Consider the following 12,266-nt stretch of genomic DNA (forward strand, 5'->3'; position numbering starts at 1 on the left):
TTCTTTAGATCTGGGTTCTCAAACTTCATTGCACCACGACCCCCTTCTGACAACAAAAATTACTACATGGCTCCAGGAGAGGGGACCGAGCCCGCCTCAGCCCCACCGTCCTGGGTGGGGGAGCCAAAGCTGAAGCCCGAGCCTCACTGCCCCAGGTCCAAAGCCAAAGCCCAAGGGCTTCAGCCCCAGGCAGGGGGCCTGTAACCTGAGACCCAGCACCACGAGCTGATGCCCTTGGTCTTTGGCCCTGGGTCCCAGCAGGGGACAGCCCCTGGTACCCATTAAAATGGGCTCATAACACACTTTGGGGTCCCGACCCACAGTTTGAGAACCGGTGCTTTAGATAAACTTTTCAATGATCAAGAAGGCTTTCCATTCCTAGTGCTCCTCAACACAGACAGATGTGTTTTTCATCGCTATGTGTTTCAAAACTAACATGGGAACCAAGTTGAAAGGAGAACCTCTAGTACAAAGGAATGTACCTGAGTTTCCTTAGTGAGCAGATCCATTACTCATAGTAAGAGGCAGTTCCTGCCCCAAAGCACTTAGAGTCTAAATCGACAGGTCAGATAAAAAGATTGGAGAAAGGAAACCTCATCCCCATCTTACAGATGGGAAAACAAGATACAGAAATATTAAGTGTCTTACCCAAAGTCGCACAGGGAATCTGCGACAGAGAGGGGAACTGAACCCAAATCTTCTGAGGCTCAGGCCATTGTTTCAACCACAAAACCTCTCACAATAAAGAACAATAAAAAGATATTGATAATTAAATGAGTTTTTTCTTCCCTTCAAAGGTGTAGTACTTCTGTGTACAAATCCAACTTGCACTGATTAAAGATCCTATTATGTTTTAGATGCTATTATAATTACACTGGTCTACAATTTTTGAGAAGTCATCTGCTTCAGAGATAAAATGTGCTATTTATTATGTATTTTGATGTGCTGAATTCAAATATGACAATTAAAACAACTGATTGGCTACTGTTTCTAAGACATTTAAGTTTTTACATTTTATGTCTGTATATTGTGTAGATAGTAGAGTTTTAATCATAAATTGTAAACCTAGGTCTTTTCATGTGTTTCTGGTTGCTTTACATGATAATATTTCACCTGTCCTGTTTATGTAACACTTTAAAAATCAGCAAAAGGGTTATAAAGATAAAATTTATTAAGAAACAAAAGGCAAAAAACTATTACGTACATAGTTTAGTCCTATTCAGTGTCTACTCAGCGCTTCTTGACTTGTCTCTTGTATTCATTAAATGGAGCATCTCTTGTCACTGTCCAGCAATAGTCTGCAAGCATTGATGGGCTCCATTTGCCCTGATAGCGTTTCTCCATTGTTGCAATGTCCTGCTGAAATCGCTCGCTGTGCTCGTTGCTCACTGCTCCACAGTTCGGTGGAAAAAAATCTAGATGAGAGTGCAAAAAATGTATCTTTAGTGACATGTTGCAACCAAGGTTTTTGTATGCCTTGAGGAGGTTTTCCACCAACAACCTGTAGTTGTCTGCCTTGTTGTTTCCGAGAAAATTTATTGCCACTAACTGGAAGGCTTTCCACGCCGTCTTTTCCTTGCCACACAGTGCATGGTCAAATGCATCATCTCGAAGAAGTTCACGAATCTGAAGACCAACAAAGACACCTTCCTTTATCTTAGCTTCACTTAACCTTGGAAAATTTCCACGGAGGTACTTGAAAGCTGCTTGTGTTTTGTCAATGGCCTTGTCAAAGTTCTCCATCAGACCCAGCTTGATGTGTAAGGGTGGTAACAAAATCTTCCTTGATTCAACAAGTGGTGGATGCTGAACACTTTTCCTCCCAGGCTCCAATGACTGTCAGAGTGGCCAATCTTTCTTGATGTAGTGGGAATCTCTTGCAGGACTATCCCATTCGCAGAGAAAACAGCAGTACTTTGTGTATCCAGTCTGCACACCAAGCAAGAGAGCAACAACCTTCAAATCGCCACAAAGCTGCCACTGATGTTGGTCATAGTTTAGGCAACTCAAAAGTTGTTTCATGTGGTCATAGGTTTCCTTCATATGGACTGCATGACCAACTGGAATTGATGGCAAAACATTGCCATTATGCAGTAAAACAGCTTTAAGACTCGTCTTCGATGAATCAATGAACAGTCTCCACTCATCTGGATCGTGAACGATGTTGAGGGCTGCCATCACACCATCGATGTTGTTGCAGACTACAAGATCACCTTCCACGAAGAAGAATGGGACAAGATCCTTTTGACGGTCACAGAACATGGAAACCCTAACATCACCTGCCAGGAGATTCCACTGCTGTAGTCTGGAGCCTAACAGCTCTGCCTTACTCTTGGGTAGTTCAAATCCCTGATAAGGTCATTCAGTTCACCTTGTCTTATGAGATGTAGTTCAGAGGAGGAGGATGGGAGAAAATGTGGGTCCTGTGACATTGATGGTTCAGGACCAGAAGTTTCATCCTCCTCCTCTTCCTCGTCTGACTCAAGTGAGAATGATTCTGGTGCATCAGGAACCGGCAGTCCTTCTCCGTGGGGTACTGGGTGTATAGCTGATGGAATGTTTGGATAATGCACAGTCCACTTTTTCTTCTTTGACACACCTTTCCCAACTGGCGGCACCATGCAGAAGTAACAATTGCTGGTATGATCTGTTGGCTCTCTCCAAATCATTGGCATTGCAAAAGGCATAGATTTCCTTTTCCTGTTCAATCACTGGCGAAGATTTGTTGCACAAGGGGCCCACCTCTTGTCCTGATCTCCAATTTTGCAGCCAAAATAAAGGTGATAGGCTTTTTTAACCATAGTGGTTATACTGCGCTTTTGTGATGCAAAAGTCACTTCACCACAAACATAGCAGAAGTTATCTGCACTGTTCACACAAGTACAAGGCATCTCTGTTCACTTTGGCTAAACAGAAATGTGTCCCTTTGCAAAATCAAACACTGACAAATAAGAGAGCACGACACTGTATGATTGCTCGAGCTGATATAGGGCAATTTGTTCAGCAGAGTGATGTAAGCTTCGTTATGATTGCATCATCCATGACTTCTAGAAATAACATGATGCGATTCATATCACGTATAATGCAATACCAGCTTTAGATTGCATCATTCATTGTTTTGCCTAAAAAGCAAGTACTGTCCAAACCCAGTCATAGATTTATTCATAGATCCAGTCAAAGATGTATTTTAGTCATTTCTGGTTTAAATTGAGATCCCTTCCCTTTATAACTCACTTATCCTCCGCCATTCCCAAGTCAAGAGTCGTATTTACTGAGCCAATAGCATATCTTGAAAACTAGAGCCAATCAACAATTTTAAGCATCATTTTCGTTCTCAGTGACCCAGAATTAGTAAAGTTTGACTACATTTATTTCAGAAGCATTTTGGCTGTAGAGCAGTGATATTATTATTATATTAAAGAAGACTATTAACAAGTTTTCAGTTATATTATCACAACACCAGCCACATAAATACTATGAGGCAATGTGATTTAACAACAGAACTAATCTGAAAAGCAAAAGCCAGGTTAGAGTTAAGTAAGACCTCAAGATTCTTCTTCGCAGAGCCTGGCATAGCAAGGGGAAGAATTTCTCTCAACGGAATAAGAGCTTTCTAAAACCAGATGTCTGGAAGACATTGCATGATCTGTGGAATAAAAATGCACTGGTTTTACTGTCTAACAGAAGTGGTTCAATACCAATCTGAATTAAAAGAAAGCAGGATTACACAACATAATAGCTGTTTCTGTTTTCCTTTCAGTTTGGGGTTGTGGGACCATTAAGTAGCAACAAGGCAATGAATGGACCCAGTTGAAATTTCAAACAGGGTTAGCAGATTCTTAGAAAGAAAAGTAAGCAGCAGGGTTGTTTACTGGAGCAGTACTATAAACTACTTTTTCTCTCCATGACTTTAGTCCATCCATTTCTTTGTCAATGGCAAACTGCTTGTATAACCCATACCTTGCAACCATATAGAGACGTCCTTGTAAAATACTCGGATGTAGAGACAGCATGCGATGTTCCTGTCCCCGATTTCCTTTCTGAACATTTCATGATCAATGGTTCAGTTACTGGGGATGCAGTTTGGGACCCCGTTTATATGGTGCTCCAGTGATCTATGTGCAGAGAGGGTCTTTTACAAAGAGATATGATCTCAATGGCAGCTGGGCAACCCAACGCCGTTAGTTCCTTTGGACACATCCCTTCCAAAAGGAAGGAATCCCACACCATTTTATGTTTCCCAGCTTCAGTAGGACTACTCACTCTCTTGAAGTTAAGCCTGTGCATTGGTGGTCTGCAGCCCAAAATACCTACGAGTGCACTCCCCGAAGTAGTATATCACTAAGTTTATGGCACTTTAAAAATATTTTTGAAAGTCAGTTTTATGCAGGATTACACTTTCTTTCCACTTTGTAAAGTAGTTGCTCGTAAATGAAAATAATAATAATAGATAAGAAGAAGAAAATTATGTTTTTGGATATATTTGTTATCTGGGATTTAGCACTCTTGTGCCAAATTTCTCTCTAGTAAGAATCCATAGAAATTAAGTTACACAAAGGATGAGTTTGTCCGTTCTTCATATCAACACCAATTGATAACACAGTAGTCAAGGTATTGAAATAATTAGGCTACAAAAAAATCCATATTTAGACACTTTAAAGTGCTTTACTTTTCAAAAGCATAGAGCATCCAATAGCTCAGATTAAATCTTGAAAATCAGGTCTTCTTTAGTTGCTTAAATATAGATTTAGGAGCCTAACATTAAACTCCCATTTTGGAAAAGCTTGGCCAGTATTGTTTACATCGACCCTGTGTCATTTTCTTCTGTTAAATTTGTGAAACAGAAAAAAACTGAAGTATCCTTATGACTACACTTTTGATTGGGAAAGAAGTAATATTTCATTGTTCTCAGAAAAAACAAATGCCACATAATATTACCATTAGAGAAAAACTGCCATATGACAAACTGTACTAGTTACCAAAATATGATTAAGTTTTTATGTTGATTTTACACAAATATTTTTCATGTGAATGCCAAACACTTTTATGTAAAAGTAACTGTTTAATTCTTATTAAGAGAATAAAAAATAATTTATCCTTAAAACACTGAGGATGTGCATACAGAGCACACAATGATGATTGTTATGGCTTTTAAACATAGTCCCTATGCAATTTTCTTTATATCTCATCAAAGACAGAACTCTGAAAGGATTTAAAGCCCAATCTACACACAGATTTTGTACCAGTATATTGATTTCAGTTAGGGATTTGATTTTTCACTGATATAGTTATACATACACAACCACGATAAGGATGCAGTTATGCCAGTATAAAGATCCCTTATATCAGTATAGCTCAGTCCCCTTCTCATAGGCCTGGTCTACACTATGAGTTTAGGTCAAATTTAGCAGCATTAAATCAAATTAACCCTGCACCCATCCACACAACGAAGCCATTTACTTCGACATAAAGGGCTCTTAAAATCAATTTCTATACTTCTCTCCGACGAGGAGAGTAGAGCTGAAATCGATATTGCTGGCTCGAATTAGGGTTAGTGTGGACGAAATTCGACAGTATTGGTCTCCAGGAGCTATCCCACAGTGCACCACTGTGACCTCTCAGGACAGCAATCTGAACTCAGATGCACCAGCCAGGTAGACAGGAAAAGCCCCGCGAACTTTTGAATTTCATTTCCTGTTTGCCCAGCGTGGAAAGCACAGGTGACCACGCAGAGCTCATCAGCACAGGTAACCATGCAGTCCAAGAATTGAAAAAGAGCACCAGCATGGACCGTAAGGGAGGTACTGGATCTGATCTCTGTATGGGGAGAGGATTCCGTGCTAGCAGAACTACGTTCCAAAAGATGAAATGCCAAAACATTTGAAAAAATCTCCAAGGGCATGATGGAGAGAGGCAACAATAGGGACTCATATCAGTGCCGCGTGAAAGTTAAGGAGCTGAGACAAGCGAACCAGAAAACCAAAGAAGCAAATGGAAGATCCGGGGGAGAGCCACAGACATGCCGCTTCTACGCTGAGCTGCATGCAATTCTAGGGGGGGCCGCCACCACTACCCCACCTCTGACCGTGGATTCCGAGGAGGGGGTACTCTCAGCCATGCCTGAGGATTCTGTGGACAGGGAAGATGAGGAGGAGGACGAGCTTGTGGAGAGCACACAGCACTCTGTTCTCCCCAACAGCCAGGATCTTTTTCTCAGCCTGACTGAAGTACACTCCCAACCCTCCCAAGGTGGTATCCCAGACCATGAACCCATGGAAAGGACCTCAGGTGAGTGTACCTTCGTAAATATAAAACACGGTTTAAAAGCAAGGCGTTTTTAATGATTAATTTGCCCTGAGGACTTGGGATGCATTTGCGGCCAGTATAGCTACTGGAAAAGTCTGTTAACGTGTCTGGGGATGGAGCGGAAATCCTCCAGGGACATCTCCATGAAGCTCTCCTGGAGGTACTCCAAAAGCCTTTGCAGAAGGTTTCTGGGCAGTGCAGCCTTATTCCGTCCTCCATGGTAGGACACTTGACCACGCCATGCTAGTAGCAAGTAATCTGGTATCATTGAATGACAAAGCCTGGCAGAGTATGGTCCCTATGTTTGCTGGCATTCAAGCAACATTATCTCGCTGTGTTATCCTCAGGAGAGTGATATTGTTCATGGTAACCTGGTTGAAATACAGGAATTTAATTAAGGGGACAGAGGTGGCCGTTTGGTTTCTGCAGGGATCTTCCCTGATACCAGCCATGTGGTGGGGAGCAGGGGTAAAGCGATCATCCCAGAGAATTGGATGGGTGGTGGGGGGGTTTAGTTTTGTTTCTGCTGCTGCATGTTAACAGGAAAACCGCAGCACTCAACGGGCTTTGCTTGGTATGGGAAAGGAGGGCACTGCTTTAATGAAGGTTGCAGAAGCTGAAAGACAATGGCTTACCATGGCTGCATGCAAGCTGAATTCTGTTGCCTGTCCCTGCGTCTGTGATCTCTAACTCCAAAGCCGCAGGCACTCAATATTAAGATGCAAAATGTGACCTTGTACCGAAATAACATGTGCTGTGTAATATGAATAGTGTTGTTCACCGTGAAAGAGTATAAGCATTGTTTTGTAAAATGTATCTTTTTAAATACTTCTTTCCCTTTTTCCCCTCCCTCCTGCAGCTGCAAATTTTAGCTCCGTCCCGAAGGCTATCTCAGATAAGGCGACGAAAAAAAACGCACGCGAGAAGAAATGTTCTCGGAAATCATCAGGGCTGGTGCAACCCATTAGGCGACCTAGGCGGTCGCCTAGGGCACTACAATTTGGGGGGCGGCGACCGTGGCAGTATTTCAGCAGTGGGACCTTCCGCTGCCTCTGTGGGGGGCGGCATTTCAGGGCGGGACCTTCCGCCGCCTAGGGCGGCAGAAAAGTTGGCAGTGCTCCTGGAAATCATGCAATCGACCCATGATGAAAGAGCTCATCTGAATGAATGGAAGGCCATGGTATCAAAGTACAGGAAAGATGCCAGTGAACGTGAGGACAGGAGGGACCAACAAGAGGACAGAAGGGACGAATGTGAAGAGAGGAAGGACGCTCAAGATCAGAGGTGGCGGCAGGAAGATCAGCGCTACTGCGGGATCAAACAGACATGCTCCGGTGTCTGGTGGAGTTTCAGGAATGGCAACAGGATCACAGAGTGCCGCTGCAGCCCCTGTATAACTGCCCTCCCCAAGTTCCATAGCCTCCTCACCCAGACGTGTAAGAACGCGGGGGGGAGGAAGTTGGGGAGGCTCCATGCACGCTGCCACTCCACCCCAGTGGACAGCCCAAGCAAAAGGCTGTCATGATTTTGAACTTTTGAAGTGACCTTTTCCTTCCCTCCTCCCAAAGTGCGCCCGGGCTACTTGTCAGTTCTCTCCCTCTTTTTATAATCAATTAATAAATAATACATGATTTTTAAACAATAGTTACTTTATTTCCTTTGAAAGCAAGCTGTGATCGAAGGGGAAGGGTGGGTTGCTTACAGGGAATGAGTCAATCAAGGGGGCAGGTTTTCATCAAGGAGAAACAAACAGAACTTTCACACCGTAGCCTGGCCAGTCATGAAATTGGTTTTCAAAGCTTCTCTGATGCGCAGCGCTTCTTGGTGTGCTCTTCTAATCACCCTGGTGTCTGGCTGCGCGTAATCAGTGGCCAGGTGATTTGCCTCAACCTCCCACCCCACCATAAAGGTCTCCTCCTTACTCTCACAGAGATTGTGGAGCACATAGCAAGCAGCAATAACAATGGGAATATTGGTTTGTCTGAGGTCTGAGTGAGTCAGTAAAGTGCTCCAGCGACCTTTTAAACGTCCAAAAGCACATTCTACCACCATTCTGCACTTGCTTAGCGTGTAGTTGAACAGCTCCTGACTACTGTCCAGGCTGCCTGTGTATGGCTTCATGAGCCATGGCATTAAGGGGTAGGCTGGGTACCCAAGGATAACTATAGGCATTTCAACATCCCCAACGGTTATTTTCTGGTCTGGGAAGTAAATCCCTTGCTGCGGCCATTTAAACAGAGTAGTGTTCCTGAAGACGCGAGTGTCATGAACCCTTCCCGGCCATCCCACGTTGATGCTGGTGAAACGTCCCTTGTGATCCACCAGTGCTTGCAGCACCATTGAAAAGTACCCCTTGCGGTTTATGTACTGGCTGCCCTGGTGCTCTGGTGCCAAGATAGGGATATGGGTTCCATCTATCACCCCACCACAGTTAGGGAATCCCATTGCAGCAAAGCCATCTGCTAGGACCTGCATATTTCCCAGAGTCACTATCTTTTGTAGCAGCAGCTCAGTGATTGCTTTGGCTGCTTGCATCACAGCAGCCCCCACAGTAGATTTGCCCACTTCAAATTGATTCCCGACTGACTGGTAGCTGTCTGGCGTTGCAAGCTTCCACAGTGCTATCTCCACTCGCTTCTCAACTGAGAGGGCTGCTCTCATCTTGGTATTCTGGCGTTTCAGGGCAGGGGAAAGCAAGTCACAAAGTTCCATGAAAGTGCCCTTATGCATGTGAAAGTTACGCAGCCACTGGGAATTGTCCCAGACCTGCAACACTATGCGGTCCCACCAGTCTGTGCTTGTTTCCTGGGCCCAGAATCGGCGTTCCACAGCTATAACCTGCCCCATTAACAGCATGATCTCCAAAGTGCCGGGGCCCGCGGTTTGAGAGAATTCTGTATCCATGTCCTCATCACTCTCGTCGCCGCGCTGCCGTAGCTGTCTCCTCCTTGCCTGGTTTTTCAGGTCCTGGTTCAGCATAAACTGCACGATAATGCGCGAGGTGTTTACAATGTTCATTACTGCTGTCTTGAGCTGAGCGGGCTCCATGCTTGCGGTGGTATGGCGTCTGCACAGTTCACCCAGGAAAAAAGGCGTGAAATGGTTGTCTGCCGTTGCTTTCATGGAGGGAGGGGTGAGGCTGTACCCAGAACCACCAGCGACAATGTTTTTTGCCCCATCAGGCATTGGGATCTCAACCCAGAATTCCAATGGGCGGGGGAGACTGCGGGAACTATGGGATAGCTATGGGATAGCTACCCACATTGCAACACTCCGGAAGTCGATGCTAGCCTCGGTACATGGACGCACACCACCGAATTAATGTGTTTAGTGTGGCCACATGCACTCGACTTTATACAATCGGTTGCCAAAAATCGAATTCTGTAAATTCGGAGTAATCCCGTAGTGTAGACATACCCATACATGAATAAGCTGTGTCTGTATAAGCACGTTTATAGTGGTGTAACAGAGTCCAGTCCACATTAGTAGGGTTGTACCTCTTTAAATATATTGGAATAGTTAAAGCAGTACAACTTTTGTATGTGCACAAGACCTTAGGGAGCTAGGCACCCAGCTCCCATTGAATTTCAAGCTAGACACACAATTTTTATGCTCTTTTGTAACCTAAAAGGGCATTACAGCAGTTGCCACAATTCAGCTCAGATTTGTTTCTTGTTCAGGAGGGTCTAGGTCCTGAAGCAGGAATCAGGTTGCCACCTCAAATTTCAAGGAAAAATAAATGCACAACTCTATTAAAACAAAACAAAATAGGGTGAAGCTTATTATTAAGCCACATAATCCCACAATGTATTATTTATGGCAGAAATGTACACTGATACATTACAGCAGTGGTTGTATAGCACTAGTGTTTAGGAGCACTATATACTCCATTTAACTACATGTGTTGGAGCATATGCTAAATCCCGAACTCACCCAAGACTTGTATCGTTTACATAGAACTAAACTTGTCAGGCAGATCATGAAAGTCAGAGACCTGGGTTCAATCCTGACTTTCTTTCACCATGTAGCACCACATTTGTCCAGTAGTCCCACTGAAATCAACTAGACCACTGTACAAGCACAATCAGACCTCAACTAAGAAAGGTAATTAAACCCATGCCTAACTTTAAATGCAGGGAATAATCTCATTGACTCCGATGGGATTATTCATGTGCTTAAATTTAGGCACAGTCTTATGTACTTGCTAAATTGGGGCCTAAGACCCAGATCCTCAAAGGTATTTTAGCTGCCTAGCTCCTATTGATTTCAATGGGAGTTAGATGCCTAAATAGGGTTGAGGATCTGGCCTAATTTGCTACTCATCTTGAGTAAAGGTAAAAGAATTGGGCCCCCTGTGAGCTTCCATCTTTGTTCTTCAGCCAGACCCAATCTGAGCTATTGGGCAACTGGGTCTGGACCTGTTCCATATATAAGGAAAAGTGCCAGTCTGTTTGCTTGTCTCTTTTCCACTGACTGTGTGCAGGCTGCAGCTGTCCCTGCCTGACAGTGCTGTTGTGGCGGGCTTATTGCAAAGCAGCAGTCCCCTTGCTGTCTCCTGAAACTCATTCCAACTTTCTGGTGGTGCAAGAAACATGCACCCACAGGCTATGAGTCCCCTTTGTGCCTTCCAGTCTTCTCTTTCCACTACCCACCCCTCATCCCCCACCCCAACAGTGCAACTGTAACTTTAGCTAGCAGAAGAACTCCTTCTGATCCTCAGAGAGTGAATATATATTTCACATAACAAAGCTCTTGGGCCTATCCATAAATTGTGTGACACATTTGAAAGCAACAAAAAAAGCGCGGTTGACAGGAAGTACGGATGAGATTCATATTTACATGGAATAACGCTAACCATGTTAGCAACTTTGAACTGAAGATCTAGTTCATAATCAATGTTTCCCTGAAACTCCATGATCCAAACTGTTAATCATAAACAACATAACTTGTATAGTCTTCAGATAAAACTACTTGAATCCTCACACACCACAGAAGTGGGTGCAGTAGAAGAAAGTAGGCCTCATCTTCACTGCATGCTAGTGACAGGGTAAATAATTGCACGCTTGTCAGTGTATGGCAGCCTATCCCACTACTGCACTGTTGAGGTTTGCATATTGCTGTCATGCCCTGTGTCTGCACTGACATTGTATCTGGCCGTGACAAGCAGTGCCGTATATGGGAGCTTAACCCAAGATTCATGGTGCCAGAAGTCACTGCGTCACTCTATGCTCACATTCGCAGGCTGTTGTGGGGCATCTTGTCTGTTTACTCTTGGGGTTATGGGAGAAATTGGCCTAGGCCCACAATTACCTGACAGTAACCCAGCTGGTGTGGTGGTGTGCTGTTCCATGTCTAAGATATGGATCTTCCTCTCCCTAATTGCCAGGTCTAAGAAGTGCTGCTTTTTACTGAGGCAGGGTTTCTTTTTCATGCTTCTTCACAAGCTGCAGCCGGGCGATGTTGGCAGAGGGTTCAGAAGCTGTTTTGGATCTAGAAAAGATGAAGGCGGCGGCTTGCAGTTAATAGCAGTACAACAACAGCAATTGAATGGGACCATGTAGACATGGAGGCATGGACTGAGCTGATTTTGTTTTTAAAGGCAAATGACACCTATGCACTTTTGGGCAAGGAATATAAGCACATATTTGTTGGACCACATTGTAATTAAAACATAGGATGACCATCAATGGGCCCAGAACTTTTGCATGAAGAGAGAAACATTTTGGAGTTGTACGAGGACCTTGCCCGACACGTGAACAGCAGAGTCCCAAGAGGAGAGAGAGCCAAGAATGGTCCAGAAGCATTTTGCTATTTCCCCAAGAAAACTGGCAACTCTGACTGCTACAGATCTTTTAGCAATCAGTTTAGGATTGGGAAATCTACCCCAGTGGTCGCTGATGGTGGTGGTGGTCACTGAAGTTTGCAAAGCAGTTAATGCTGTGCTGTTCCCCAGGCTTGTC

The sequence above is a fragment of the Trachemys scripta genome, chromosome 1 (assembly GCF_013100865.1).
Source record: "Trachemys scripta elegans isolate TJP31775 chromosome 1, CAS_Tse_1.0, whole genome shotgun sequence".
Taxonomy (NCBI): Eukaryota; Metazoa; Chordata; order Testudines; family Emydidae; genus Trachemys; species Trachemys scripta.